The following is an 8,670-nucleotide window of genomic DNA, read 5'->3' as shown; positions in this document are numbered from 1 at the left end:
GGGAATCGAACCCAGGTCGCAGCGGTGAGAGTCCTGCACCCTAACCACTAGACCACCAGGGGCCCCATTTATCCTTTAACTGTTTGTTAAAGGACAACATTAGTTGAAAAATAACTGCTTTTGTTTAATGGATTTTTTTGAAAAAAATTTCAAGTGATATTAATTAGAGGCTTTGATATGCATTTTTGATTGATATTTGTTCCAGATTTTGGCTGTCTTAGAAAATTGTAAATTAGAAATATATTCACAAATACAGCAAGATTTTGCTAATGTTGGGCAGTTTGGTGATCATCATAGGAGGGAGAACTCTGGACTTTAGAGGTTTCTTATTTTTGGTGGATTTTTTTTTTTGCTTTTATTTGATCTACCTCATGGTGGGGGAAAAAAGATGTGAAAAGTATTAACACTAGGCCTGATTTTGATCTAATTTAGAACAAATATTGACCCAAAATAAAATGTCTTCAACAATGTGAATGAAAACATAGTGTTCTAATCTACCTGAAGGTAGGTCAGAGCATACGGATTTCCCTCTGTGATGTTTGATTACTACAGTATGAGTTAAACTTACAGTATCAGTTAAATTCCTTTTGAAATGGTAATGCTGTTGACTTTTAAAGAGTTATGACTGAGGGTAAATAAGAAAGTAAACTCATTCAAGTTTACCATCTATATATGCAACAGTCGAGATTCAAAACTGCAGAACAATAACCAGATCAATTTGTACTTGAGGTGAAGGTCTGTACTTGGATGTAGACAGCTTCAGTCAGCTTTTAAAATGTAAATGTACATCTTTATGTGTCTCCACATCTCATGTCTATATATGCTAGACAGTGAAGCAGAGCTTGAAAATCACACTTCAGTTTTTGCTTTTGTTTTTGAATGACACAATTACTTACCTAGGTTTGTCAGCTGATTTCCAGCAGAGTGATTTGGGGCTGTTGTTTTATTCCCTAAGCAGCCACCCATCCATTTTCATCTCTCTGCAGCTCCCTCTGTTACCGTCAAGTGTCTGTTTTGCTTCATTTTCATTCTTTGTGGGAATTTCTACACATCTTCACTATCCCTTTTCTTTGGATAAACCAAAGTGGACATCACTGGCCATAGATATATTCCATCTTCATTTGCTGTCCAGAAAGGCCCTTACTTGTACAGTACTTTGGCCTTTTCACGGTCTCAAGGATGCCTAAATGCTGAGTATGATACAGGGGATTCCATGCTCTTCAAGTATTTAGTGTTATACTTTCATAGCTTAAAAAACATGGCCATTTCCTCTCTGAAGGATATATATTTTCATCTTCTGACTTGGAGAAGTCTCTCTGTGCATCATCTAGCAGCACAGTGGGACACAAGGATATTCTGATCCTATTTAATATGCTATCTTATTGCCTGAGCAACGAGTGTCACATGAGAAAGGGATAAAAACCCCATAATGAACCTAAACATGCCATTTGATATTGTTAGATAAGTATCTTCTAAATCTCAGATGGGGATACAATTGGTTTTAGACACTTTAAAACTGATAACCCTTGCTATTTTAGTTATATCAGTAATCATTGTCATGCATGAATTGTGAATTACATCAGCTAGGAGCTGGGGTTGTTTAGCCTGGAGAAGAGGAGGCTCAGGGGAGACCTCATCACTCTACCTGCAAGGACGTTGTAGCCAGGTGGGTGTCGGTCTCTTCTCCCACACAACTATCAGTAAAACAAGAGGGCATGGTCTTAAGCTCTGCCAGGGGAGGTTTAGCTTAGATATTAGGAAGAAATTCTTTACAGAGAGGGTAAACAGGCATTGGAACGGGCTACCCAGGGAAGTGGTGGATTCTCTGTCCCTGGAGGTTTTTAAGATGAGACTGGATGTGGCACTTCGTGCCATGGTCTAGTAACCACGACGGTGTTGGATCAAGGGTTGGACTTTATGATCTTGGAGGTCTTTTCCAACCTGGTTGATTCTACGATTCTATGATTCTCTTGTAAAGAAGACTGTAGTTGCTATGATTCTCTTGTAAAGAAGACTGTAGTTGCTGTCTCAAACTGGATTCTGCAGTAATGAAGACTCAGGCTAGACACTGCTTGGAGAAAACCTTGAAATGGTATGACAAACAAAAACAAGCCACAAGGAAAGCATAGAAGACCAAAGAACTTGAAAAAATCAACTGCCCTGGCCAAGAACATGCCCATGGTACCAGTGGATATTCCTGATACTGTACTAGCCTATAATTAACAACTTCCAAGGCTAGATGTTGTATAGCCTCTAGAGGCTGGTGCTTAATAATTTTCATAGTTGAAAAGTTTATCTTAATACTTCATCTGAAAATATTATAATAACAACTGCTACAACTAAATATTTCTGTCCCATTCATTAGGGAGATAGAAAATATGTCGTTTGTTTCTTCTTAGCAGCAAGTTTGTACTTGCCTGAAGAGCATTACAAAATAGCTCTTTGTTGGCTTTCATATAAACCAAACTCTTAACTTTTTCCCATATATTATGTTTTCTTGATTTCTAATTTCTGAGTGGTGTCAACAGCAATGGTGGAACAAGGCATTAAACATTAACTGTCTTAAAAACTGCATATTTCTTTTCAGATTTAGTCGATGCTGTTAGGAGTTTTCTGTACAATCTGAGTATTGTATTTCTGAGTATTTCAATTTTGTGGAACATCTTTTCCTTCAAAAGAAGAGATGGAACAAAATTTAGCTTCAAAAGGATCAAAATATTTTATTTTCCTAATTTATCTAATATGATTGGGGACTTTTACGTCTATTTGTTTTGAGGGTTTTTTTATGGTATGGTCACTTATAAATATTGTTTTATTTAAATAATTTGTTTTGAAGTAGGATATATCAGTTATTATCAATCAAATAACAAAATGTGAATTAAAGTGTCTGACATAATCAAGTGGATGTTTGTCTTCTAAAGAGTCACTCCCTTCACCTGTGTAGATGTTCAAAAAATACACTGCAGATGCATTTCATTACTCTTTTAACGTTTTATTGTTCTGTGCAAACAGATTGCTCAACCTGATTCATTTGGGAGATACTGAACTCCCAAAGCAAATAGTCTTAGGTACTCAGGAGAGCCAGTGTTACAATTTCAGATTTCAGAACTATGAACAACACAGTCACAATCAACTGCTTGCCAAAACAACATAAAGGTGCTTTTTTGCCTTTAATGCCTCTTCACTATACTGTTCAATAAAAGTAATTTGTGCTGTCCATGGTGACCTTTATGTGGTATTACATGGTTTGCAGAGGAAGTGTGTCTGATCAATAATTAGTTCTCAGGGGTGAGGGCACCTGAACTCTTGGATTCTTCTTTTGCTGGAATACAATTATAATGTTAGGTGATGTAGGACTGTACTCTGTTATTAGCTGGTGTCTTGTTTAGAAACATATCCCGAATGTACTCCTGTATTCCTGCTCTGAATACGTTGCTAATGAGAAAAATATCTAAATAAACAAACAGTAGCTTATGTTTTTGGTAGTTTTTAATTACTTGTATTTATGATTAATTACAAAAACCATGTCACTACTTTGAGAGAATTATTGACTGTGAGAAAAACAAATAAAGGATGCAGGTGTGCATTCAGAAGTATTTCTGCACTCTCACATGCATTACTGTCAAGTTTCAAGATTTTATATTGTAGAAATGTTGCTGCTTGTAGTAAATCAGTTCATTTTAATCTACTGGTTGAGGTAAGGACTTAGATGGAATACTTGAATGTCAGTGATATAAAGCCTATTTTGGATTCAACTCCTAACCTTATAGCGGTTTTCTAAAAGGTCTCTCACACCAGTATTACCCAGTAGAACTTTTTCATGAGTTTACTAATGGCACATCCTAAAAATTGGACCTTAACACTGATTTTGAGAAAAGTTCTTTTTCTACAGCACAGTAAACATGATCCCAATCTCTATGTAGCTCACTGAAGAACAAATTCAAATTTTTTCATTAAAGCCATGTTAAGTTTCCTTTACTAAGGTATTTGGCTTTATTCACTGTGATGATTTAGGAGGTAAAACAGAGATTTCATTTATTATAACATGAAATATTTCAAAGTTAAAGTAAGAATAAAAGCTTTGTTTTCAAAAATATTCTTATATTAAACTCTCCAATTCTACTATTTGGAGATTTTTGAATTTTCTCACACATGAGAATGTGGATTAACTTATCTATGTATTCACTCTAACTCTGCTGAATACCTTATGCTTTCGCTTTTTGGCCAAGAAGAAAATGTTCCAGTTTGTTTAAAATGAGGAATTTTTTTGGAAGGGTAAGCACAACCCTCCTTTATACAGCATTTCTTGTGACTTCCTGTTTGCTTCCAATACCAATGAGGCTTGAGTCACATTTTCATCTAACTATGCATTAGAAATCTAGTCATTACATATCATCTGATCAGTCTCTAGCTATGTTTTTATGATGTTCTGCAATAAAAGTAACTCCCTGATCTGATTGAGTTAACTAAATCTAACAGAAGATGCATAAAAGCAGGCAATAAATGGTTGGCATTTGATGGATTTAGCTGTGTAATTACTGTAAATTCTACTAATTTAAAACTAAATCAGTTTTACTGTCTCTTACAAAACTTTGAGAAAGTGTTGACTTAATACTGTGTAAATTGTTCATTTAAATCCAACTATAGAAAAAAATCTTTGGAAATATCTTTGTAAAGAAATTCCTTTAGAGAAATAAAAAGAAGTCAGGTCTTTTAACTAACTAACCAACCAACCAAGCAAAAAAACCCCAAACAAATCCAAACTAACCAAGCAAAGACACAACCATCATCAAAAAACAAACAAACAAACAAAAACAAACAACTGAACAAAAACCTCCAACATAAAAAATGAAATAATTAGCCTAAAAAAATAACTTTTTTGTGTACTGGTACTGTGAGCTTTATGGTGACATTACTAGGAAGACAGATAAGGAAGAGGATAGGAAAAAAACAATTGTGAAATAAACACCTGAAAAAGAATTACCAAATAAATACTTGATCCTTTCAGGGAGAACAAAGGTTTCTGCTATCATTTCTAAACAGCAAAGATTTGATCTTGTAAACTTAAAAAATCTTATTTTACTAGAAGTATGTGATTTTCTATAGTGTAGTATTTCTTTGGGCAAATTTTAACAATAATATAAAAGAATATATGGGACCAAAAGAAAATATATTCGTATTTTTTTCAGCCTTTCTACTTTCTCCATCATTTAAGCTTTAAAAAAAGAGTATATTTCAAATTGCACTTGCCTGTAGCAGCAAACCGGTTATCAGTGCATTCACTGTCCATAGCACCCTTTCCACGCATGGATTCAGTTGACTAAGCTGATCAGAATCAACCATTTTTATGTACAAATATGTACCATTTTATGTACAGAATTTTTCAAGCATTTAGTGCACTTTCAACCAACTTTCTTCAGGCATTTAAGATAAACATCATATTTCAGAAGTCCTCACTGAAGCAAAGAAGAATGTATGAACCTGTGTGATGACACAGTAAGAAGAAAATTATTCTGATAAGGCAGGAACCCCAGGCTTAAAGTAAAAATTACTCAGCCTTCATCTTCCAGGTTTCTCATAAATTTTTATCCTACTTTATATTTTCAGCTTGTTGTCAAATACCAGATCAAATAATTTCCATATTTTGTTTTTCCTTTCAAATACGATTCAGATGAGAGCAAAAGTCTGAGAGTAAGTAGGAAGTTTAAATTAACATTTAATAAAAAACTTCATAAAATATTCACCTGTGGTTTAAATCTTGAAAGGAAATGAAGGTTGGGTCTCCCTATGCCTGAAACTGCACATATATCTTCATTGACTAATATATACATAAAATGTTGAGATGAAATCTTGACTCTTCCCATTCAGCAAGGTATTTGACCTTTCATTTCTCGACTTTCACATCTGAAAACAAGAAGAAAATGATGCTGCCTCCTCTTTTTTTGTGTATTAATTTGAAAACTACTGGAGTAAATTATCATCTAAACCCTGCAGAATATCTTACGTTATATTAGAAAACACACAATAAAAGCAGAAAGTTGGCCGAGATAGGTACTTGTGATAACCAGTTTCTAGTATTTGAGCACAGCAGCGTGCCTCAGGGAACCCTGCTGTGCCTCACTTCTTAATGTTATTGTTCCTGTTACACAAAAGATGCTGCCAAATACATCCATATTCTCCAAAATTTCTTCTTTTCTTTTATATGTCCTAATCTTTAATTAAACTGTACAGGCAATATATATAGTTAGTGCAAATGGCTGAAATATTGAAATACTTCAGGTAATGAAATACAGATAATGAAATACATTGATTTACTTTATCATTAAGTGACCTCTCACTGCCTTGGCTACTGCGAACCTTACATTTCCTATGCTTTTAGCTGTTTAAGAATCTGCAACAGGTTACATTGGAAAGGTCCTTAAGGAGAGAAGAACAGAATCTTGTCCCTGTCAGACCTCAACAATATTAAATTTCTCTTCTGTATTTTGTGAAACTGCTTATTCCCAGACATAAACTTTTGATAGTGCCAGGTCCTGCACTTAGGTCACAACATCCCAATGGAACAACACAGGCTAAGGGAAGAGGGGCTGGAAAGCTGCTCAGCCAAAAAGGACGTGCGGGCACTGGTCAACAACCAGCTGAACATGAACCAGCAGTCTGCCCAGGTAGCCAATGTGTCAGAAATAGTGTGGCCAGCAGGACCAGGGCAGTGATTGTCCCCTTGTACTTGGCATTGGTGAGGCACATTGCTAACCCTGCGTTCAGTTTTGGGCCTCTCACTACAAGAAAGACATTGAGGTGCTGAAACACATTCAGAGAAGGACAACGAAGCTGGTGATGGATCTGGAACACAAGTCTTGTGAGGAACAGCCAAGGGAGCTGGGGTTGTTTAGCCTGAGGAAAAGGGATCTCAAGGGGAACCTTATCACTCTCTACAACTACCTGCAAGGAGGATGTAACAAGGTGAGGGTTGGTCTCTTCTCCCAGGCAACTAGGGACAGGACAAACAGAAATGACCTCAAATTGTACCAGGGAAAGTTCAGGTTGGATATTAGGAAAAAATTTCCTTGCTATAAAGGTGGTTAGGTATGGGAGCAGGCTGCTCATGGAAGTGGTTGAATCACTGCCCTAAAAGTGTCCAAGAAAACATGTAAATTTGGTTCTTAGGGACTTAGCGTAGTCTCTGACAGTGTTAGGTTAAGGGTTGGACTTGGTGATCTTAGAGTCTTTTCCAACTTTAATGATTCTCTGAGTCTGTGATATATAGAAATGGTCATGTACTGGCTTTTCAATGAAATAGAAAATATAGAATTCCTGGTGGGGACAGTTACTTTCTTTGTAGTAATTGGTAAAATAATATCTTTGTTTTCTGGTTCCTTAAGAAGAGGTTGAAATTTTGGACTCAGACGTGCAGAGGGCAATGCCAAGAGTTTCCCAGGAGTTATGAATCTACTGTAGCTGCAGAAAATATAGATTCAAAAGATAACCATACACTAAGTAGCCCTCACAGTAAAAGTAAGTAGATAAACAGAAGTATCTACCCCAGTGGATTTAGCCTGCATTAGAATATCTGAATATTTGAATCTGCTTCTCAGATGAGGAAAAAATCCCCAAACATAAAAAAAGATGCACAGAACTATACAAAAAATTAACAGGATTGCCCTTAATTTGTAGAGAAAGGTAGAATGTTATGGCTTTAGGAGGTTAAATCAGATTGGATTATAGTAAAATATATGAAATGAAACAATAATAGATACTAGTTTGGATATGGAACTGTGTGTAAAATATCAATGTAGCCATAAGTATTGCTTGCTTTCCTTTTCTAGGGTAAAAGCCCCTGTCTTGATGACTTATGATCTGATTTAAATTTTGTAAAGGTTTTTGGGGAGAATATACTTATACTGGAGTAGCTGTTACTTATGTATTTGACTATTCATGCTTATTACTTTCAAAGTTAAGATCAGGAAACTGAAAGCTGGGACTACTTTTACAATATCCCTTTATTTGAGGTATTGAATTTCAAGAGGATCCTTTAATTATTTTCCTGGATTATAACACCTTTTTTTGTTTGGATGCAGTGTTTTTACTTCTGTGACAGCTTTTATGAGCCACACTTATTTTTGGCTTTGCCTTGGAAGGAGCCATATAATATTCTCAAGCTTTTATGTACATACTTAACATACAGTAGATAGTCTGTGAGAAAAACAAAGACCCAGTTATGACAAAAGATAAATTTCAACAGGTCCTGGTAAAATTGGTTCTAGCTTTTATTCTTCTTAAGAGTCTCCAGTGTAACTATAATGCCTGAACAAGGTGAGGTGTTTGTCACTGTAGAGGGTTTATGTGCACTAAAGTGTAATTCTTTCATCTCTCTAAGTCATTTTGTGTTCTCAAAGTGAAATGCAATATACTTTCGCTAGGTATTCTAAGTAAATGTGTTAAAATATCTGCTAATTTTTACATTGATTGTAGAAGCAAAAGAGGTTGCTTCTACTGGGGCAGACACTGTGGAAAAATCACTTACAGATTCCACAGATTCACACTTCTTTAGGTTTTTAATTTTTGGAGGGAGCTGTTATAATACTGGATGAAATATCTACCCACAAAAATGCAGTAGCCTTGAGCAACATTCTGAATATTGAATAGCAGCTTCTGAAAACAGAACTCTGA

This window comes from Lepidothrix coronata, unplaced genomic scaffold (genome assembly GCF_001604755.1).
Source record: "Lepidothrix coronata isolate B3197 unplaced genomic scaffold, Lepidothrix_coronata-1.0 Scaffold43, whole genome shotgun sequence".
In the NCBI taxonomy this organism is placed as follows: Eukaryota; Metazoa; Chordata; class Aves; order Passeriformes; family Pipridae; genus Lepidothrix; species Lepidothrix coronata.
Note: the sequence above shows the minus strand (reverse complement) of the source record.